General features: G+C 43.1%; 1 pseudogene; it reads left to right on the forward strand.

Moving 5' to 3' along the window:
- The first annotated feature begins 2,053 nt into the window (after positions 1 to 2,053).
- LOC127214270 (olfactory receptor 9A4-like) lies at positions 2,054 to 2,977 on the forward strand (annotated as a pseudogene).
- Positions 2,978 to 7,498: the final 4,521 nt, after the last annotated feature.

Consider the following 7,498-nt stretch of genomic DNA (forward strand, 5'->3'; position numbering starts at 1 on the left):
GAGAGAGTAAAGAGCTTGCAAATTGCATGAACTTTGCAAATTCCTGTGCTGTCTCATGGACTACTGGTCCTAGCCAGGTGAAAGGACTTTCCAAGAGTGTCCTGCCCTGAAGAAAGCTCTTTCGCAGGTAGTCACATGCTGCTCTGAGACTAGGCTGCATGGTTCCCAGCAAAGATGGAGGCTGCATCAGGCTTCACACAGGATTTGAAGCCGAGTTAAGGCCCTCACTGAACTTGGGGGGTAAAGGCACTGGGAAGTAATAGCATACATTTTCCAGGACAATTACAGCATCTACGTGAGAACAGAGCTGATCTGGGCACTGAGTGACTTATGATCAAGGGGAGAGCCTGAGAAAATGAATTTCTTAGAGGTTGAGACACATTCCAGACAGGGGCCCTGTGAGGAAGACAACCTTAGATTAAGAAGTTCCTAATCAACAGGATTTCAGGTTCCTTCATTAAAAGACTTGGAAAAGTTCTGCACCTTAATTGGTCACAAATGAAGATAACTAAAACTTTTTTTTCCTGATGCTCCCAGATGGATTTCTGAGGGAACTCTCTGAGCTAGGGTTAATTAAGAAGATAAATCTCAGAGAGTAAGTTCCTTTGGGAAGGAGAGAATGGGGGTGAGGGGGTGGGGGAGAGGGAGGACAAATCCTCAAGCCTGTACAGTACCTTTATTGTTAGACTCCTTCTCACGCTACCACATAGATCCCACTGCCCTCCTCGCCACGAGTGGAAGCTCCAGCGGCACTAGCCAGGCACGGATTTGTTTCTGTCGTAGAAAGGACATGGAGCCCTTCTAAAGAGGTCAGTGATTTCTTAAGGCTCTGCCCCTGTGAAGGAGAAACTAGAGGGACTGGGGTGGGCGATTTGAGACTTGGATGTCTTGCAGAAGCTGAAGAAAACGGAGCTGTGGGGTAGGGCAGGGGGAAGCAGCGGACTGGCTCAGGCCAAGTCACGCAGGCACGCACGCAGGGTGCTTTTTCAGCTATGAAAGGCTATGAAAGCAAAGCAGACATTCATCCCTCCCAACCCGTCCAGCCTTGAAGTTTGAGACCGCCCTCGCGTTAAAGGAATGGCGAGGAGGAAGGAGAGTGCTCGTTTGAAGCTGAGGTGTGTAAGATTGAGGGGTTATGGCTGAACTAGTCTTGGTCCAGAGAAGTAATACTTTCACCTGTAACACCCACTCACTCATTCATAAGCCGAAATAGTCCACGCTACTTATGTGGGTCAAAAAAAATACATTATGTATATAATCTTAGAACACTTGTTTGAAGATGTTGCTCTCATAGGATTTATATTCTAATGTCATAAATGAAAAATAAATGAAATTGAATTTCCTAGTCATCTTCTCTACATGTTACTACGAGTGAACTGATCACCATGTGTTCTATTTACTTCTCGAGTGTGCTTTAACACATATATTCCCCTTGACTATAGATTCCACGGGGCAGCGACATTCCACTCGCCCTCTCTGTGGTTATGCTGTTTAATAGTAAAGGAGAGGAATAAATGAACTAGACGCATAATATCAGGTAGTAAGTTCTATGAAGAAAGTGGAGTTCACGAGCGAGCATGCTTTCCTGCTTGGGGAAGGGTGACTGGAAAGAAGTTTTTGAGGAGCAGGCAGTTAAGAAGATAAAAGAAATAAGGGTATTTTGGCATCTTATCTGCACCAGCTACATCTTTAATTTTTTCCCCAGTGCTTTTGAGAGAGAAACGAGGTTAGAAAAGGAAAGGCTCTGCTTTGAGGAACCCTCACCATCCCAGAGTTCCCACGCGGAGACACTGACGTCCTGTAACGTTTTAAAAGCTAAGGATGGCAAGAACCCCAGCCCTAGACGCCGGCCTTTGTTCTTTGTTCTGTTGGCCCCTGGCTTGCTCTGTGAGATATTGTAGAGAGCCAGTACTCAGAGTTCTGTGCTTTAACCTTTCTCTGGAATGCCGTTGTTTTCTGGTACAGTTAATCCAGGAGGAAGGACAATCCCACGACCAGAAGAGTCTGTTTGAGACAGACCTCAAACTTGGAAACAAAAGTCAAAATTTTAGTGATGGACAATCTCTCTAGTGCCACTGAATTCTGCCTGCTAGGCTTCCCTGGATCCCAAGAACTGCATCACATTCTTTTCTCCATATTCCTTTCCTTCTACTCAGTGACACTACTGGGAAACGTGGTCATCATCATGATTGTTTGTGTTGATAAACGTCTGCAGTCCCCATTTATTTCTTCCTCGCCCACCTCTGCTGGAAATCCTGGTAACAACTACAATTGTTCCCATGATGCTCCAGGGACTGCTGCTTCCTGGAACCCAGACAATATCTCTGACTGTATGTGTTGCCCAACTTTTCCTTTATCTTTCTTTAGGGACCACCGAGTTTGCCGTGCTTGGAGCAATGGCGGTGGACCGTTACGTGGCGGTCTGCAACCCTTTGAGGTACAGCGTCATCATGAGCAGCCGCACTTGCCTCTGGGTGGTGATTGCGTCCTGGGTGTTCCGTTTCCTCTCTGAAATCTGGCCGGTCTACGCCACATTCCAGTTTACTTTTTGCAAATCAAATCTATTAGACCATTTCTACTGTGACCGAGGTCAGTTGCTCAAACTATCTTTCTTCACCGAGTTCATTCTTTTCTTAATGGCCATTTTCATTATTGTTGGTTCTCTGATCCCCACAATGGTCTCCTACACCTACATCATCTCCACCATCCTCAAGATCCCCTCAGCCTCTGGCCGGAGGAAAGCCTTCTCCACCTGTGCTTCCCACTTCACCTTTGTTATCATTGGTTACGGCAGCTGCTTGTTCCTCTATGTGAAACCCAAGCAAACGCAGGCAGCTGAGTACACAGGGTGGTTTCGTTGCTGGTTTCTGTGGTAACCCCTTTCCTCAACCCATTCATCTTCACTCTCCGGAATGATAAAGTCAAAGAGGCCCTTAGAGATGGAGCGAAGCGTTGCTGTCTGCTCTTCAGGGATTAGTCCTTCTCTTCCTCTCCCTTAGGTGGCATAACCCAGAAAATGTCAACTTTCCTGCGGCATTAAAGTTGCTGTAGAGTCTGAACCCTGGGCACAAATTGCAGTCATGTCATGGAAGATCTACTTCCAAACCCCTTCCCAAGGCACGCCAATCATGTGAATCCCTTTTTGTGCTGACTAGAACCTTGCAGATGACGTGTCTGCCACTTTCTACTGTTGGACACAACGATGAGTGTGGCAATGAAGGAGCTCGAGAAAGAAAACAGTGTTTCACAAGCATCCTATTAGAACAATTATTCAGAACCCAGCTCTGGAGATGTTGTTCCTAGAGGAGAGAGGAAATGGTAAGAAGGAGTGTGAGAGGCATCGTTGACAGAACACAAGGACAAACATGTGTACACGCTGGTCCCTCGTTAACTTGGCTAAGGCATTCTCTGTATTTTAGTGCAATTACTTGACAAGGTGTCCATCTACATTTTAAATGTCTTTGAGTTCCCTCTATTTTAACATCCCATTATAACTGCCGAGGCTCAATTGTTACATAATTGTGAACGTAGCATTGTTTGTGTATTGCCACAGAAAGAATGTGGAATGGTGATGGAGCATGTGGCAAACTTTTCCTCTGGTAAATCTTGGTTAGTACCCAGAAGAAAATAATGGAGTGTAGGAATAGCAAAGATTTCATTTCCTAAACTTCAGAGGATTGCATAAGCTGGCCCTCTGTTAGTCAGGCATCGAAGAAGAAGAAGAAGAAGAAGAAGAAGAAGAAGAAGAAGAAGAAGAAGAAGAAGAAGAAGAAGAAGAAGAAGAAGGAGAAGAAGAAGAAATAAAAATTAAATATTAAACTTTAGAAAGATAGCATTGTGTGTTACAGCTACTGAAACAATGGCCATTTCTCTTCAAACTTACCCCAGTCAAACATTTCTAAATTCAAACTCCAATAGTCTCTGATAATACCTTCCGAATGACTTCTGTTCCGTCAGAATTTTAAAACTGAGAGGCAATTCAAGAGCCTGGGTTATGGGAAAGTAGTTGTGAAATTTTGAAGAGTGTTAGAAGGAGTTTATTTACATGGTGACAGTCAGTAGACCTTACCATCTCTGAAGTGTGTGTGTGTGTGTGTGTGTGTGTGTGTGTGTGTGTGTGTGTGTGTGTGTTGGGATAGGAACCCAGGTTCTCACTGATGCCCATCTCCCGATTAAAGAGCTTGTTTAACACTCTTATTTATAAGTTTGGTCTGTCAGCAACTCCAGTCTACTCACTTTGCCCTATATTTTGAAAAATAATTTTGCTGAACAGATGATGACTTTCAGCTTTTAGTTTGTACTGTGTAACTGGGATACTAGGGGTCACACTCTAGCTTGGACCTCTGGCGCCTCATTTTCTTGTGAGGATATCAGTCCCTGTGCTTACTCCTCTAGCTCTTACCTCTGGGAACAAGAAGTCACCATATCTGGGAGCTGCCACACTCATCTGTCTCTGTCCCAGGTAGACTTCGTGTCTGATTTTTCTCTTGATATTTAGCACGCTATCCACTTTCTTCTGGTTGTTAATTGTTTCTAACTGGAAGTCGGTTGTTTATCTTACTGAGCATCCATTACATATTAATTTTTTTGATCAGAATTTTGTTTTCTTGTCTCCCCCTCCTTCCCCCCAAGAAATTGTTGTAATTCTTTTTGTACTTATTTTTCTAAGTATTGACTTGTGTAGATGTGTGGATTGACGCTCCTTTCTTTCTAGATTTAGGAAGTGCCTAATAATCATCTCTCTCTGTATTCTCCTATTTTCTCTGACACTCTCATTACATGTATGTTGTATGCTTTAGGATGTGTCACAATAATTACCTGAGGTTGCTACTTTTTTTTTTTTTCGGGTTAATCTTTGTTCTTTGGACTGCACAATTCCTTTTGTTCATTTTTTCCCCCTGTCAGCGGAAATAAACTGTTGAGCTCATCTAGTGAATATTTCATTTCCTGTGTGGTACTTTTAAATGATTTCCACCGTGATCTGCATTCCTCAATGCAGAGAATCAGGGTCATCACACTTTAACTTCATTTCCGTCATTTCTTTGAATACACTTAAGTTGAGTGTTGCTGGGATGTACTGTCTCTCACACAAACAGTTTCTGTAATTTTCTCTCGTGCATGGGTCATTCTTTACTGCTTCTTTACAAGTCTCTTATCCTTGGTTGGAATGTAGGCATTTTAGATATTAAATTTTTTATTTCAGGTACTGGATCCAGTATTAACAGCTTGATTGCAGGTTTCCTGTGAGTTTGTTTAATGTTGAGGGTGAACTGTTTTGATGAGACATGTTTCCTTGGCCATATGTGTGCTATAGAATGACTCTTCAGAGGATGTAGGCTTTGATAACAGTCATCCTGAGGTTATGGTGACTTTATTATCAGGCCTTTCTTATGTATTGTGATCATATCCAGCTGGCAGGCTCACTTGGAATCCTCTGTCTGGTTACTTAATACAACTCAATTTGTAAACAAAGCTTGACTCCTACCTTTGACTCCTACCCAGGCCAGGACAAGAGGCTGACATAAGGACACAGTTGTTTGGTTTGTTTCAACTTAAGACCACATCTTTGGAATAATAATTTTCTTTTTATTTTTTCAGTGTGGTGTCTATATGGTTAATCTAAGACAGTGTAGTCTTGAACTAAAATAGTAGCCTTTCTTAGTTTTCTTCCTCAGTCTTGTCCCGATTCTTACTTTTCCAGAGAGTACTCTCGAAGCAAATCATTTCTGTAGGCATGCAGGCATCAATTTGTATTCCTAGAAAACTCTGTCCAAGTCAGCTATTATTAGCAAAGGATCCCAAACAGATCAGGGACTCAGGAGGTGGACCCATATCCTCCGGGCAGATGTCAATGAACATGCCTTTTTGGAGGTATTGACAGACTTGGTGGGCCAGTATTTCAGAAATTCAAGGTCATGGGAACTTTAAGATACTGCTTGGAAGATACTGCTAAGTGCCATTATTGGGGGAGATGAAACAGTAGACTCAACCTGTTTCCAGGGATATAGCAGAACTGAGAGTGTATTAGTTCACTTTCTGTTGCTATAACAAAATACCCCAAGCTGGGGTACTAAAGATGGGGAATTCCATTTTCTCCCTGTCTAGAGTTCTAATAGCTATGGTAGGTGCTATCCAAACGGAGAGAGTGCGGGCAGTAGAGATCTCATGAAAAAACTGGAAGCAGGATGAAGACCGAAACAACCTAGATTACTTTATCCCCTGCTCCCTTTTCTTCATTATTTAGGGACAGGTTTTCATACATACTGTAACTCAGGATGACTTACAAATCACCATATGGCCCAAGATGCTCTGAAACTCACAGCAATCCTCCTGCTTCAGCTTTATGGATCGCCTGATTATAAACGTTCTATTCTAATGCAAGGCATTACACTCAAGGTGACAAGCGTCAATCACCTGAGGGTGGTGACATCATTACCCTTTAGTCTTAGTGTAAAGATTTCTGTGATGATGCAGTTAAGAACTATGGATATCGATATCCCATTGTGTGCTGCTTACCTTTCTGTTGCTGTGATGAGACATCATGACCAAGGCAACTTACAGAAGAAAGCATTTATTTAGGGATTATGCTTTCAGAGCGTGAGTCCATGACCCTTGTGTTGGGGGTCATGAGAGCAGGTAGGCAGGCATGGCATTGGAGCAGTAGCTGAGCGATTATATCGCAACCCACAAGCATGAGGGAGGGAGAAAGAGAGAAAGAAAGAGAGAGGAGAGAAAGGGAGAGAGATGATAGACTCATAGATAGATAGATAGATAGATAGATAGATAGATAGATAGATCAATCGATAGATAGATAGCTTTAATGGGAAATGTGTGGGCTTCTGAAATCTCAAAGCCCACCTCCAGTGATACTTCCTCCAACAAGGCCATGCATCCTGACCTTCACAAACAGTTCAGCCAACTGAAACCAAGCATTTACTTATGTGGGTCTATGTGGGCCGCTGTCATTCACATCACTTTACTTGGCCTGAATCAATGACCTGGTCTCCTGTGGAGAGATACAGTCCCTTCTCTTACCTGAGGAATATCCAGAACTCAAGTGATCTCTTACCAGGTGAGTCTAGGCAGTCTCAAGTTGACAATTATGTCTAACTATCACAAATGGAATAATTGGGTATTTATAGGACAATAACACGAAAGCACCATCAATGGACTCCTGGCTAGGGAATATACAGGTATCAGATAGGAGCATTCATCTATAGCCATCTCACGCTTTGTCTTAGGAGACAGTACTTGTCTTTCTCATGATCTGATTCTATCATATCGTCTTCTAAAAGGATGACAACAGATTTAATTCTCAGCTACCAGTGAAGACATTATATACACTAATGCTGCACAAAGCCTGGCCTGGCATGCACCAGCAAAAGTATGACTGGAGGGGATTCAGAGAGCAGAGCATCAGGGGAGTGCTTGGAATACGAACCAGGGCAAGGGAAAAGTGCAGATTCGGAGGGATCCCTCCCTCATGGAGAACTTAGCA

This window comes from Phodopus roborovskii, unplaced genomic scaffold, assembly GCF_943737965.1.
Source record: "Phodopus roborovskii unplaced genomic scaffold, PHOROB, whole genome shotgun sequence".
Taxonomy (NCBI): domain Eukaryota; kingdom Metazoa; phylum Chordata; class Mammalia; order Rodentia; family Cricetidae; genus Phodopus; species Phodopus roborovskii.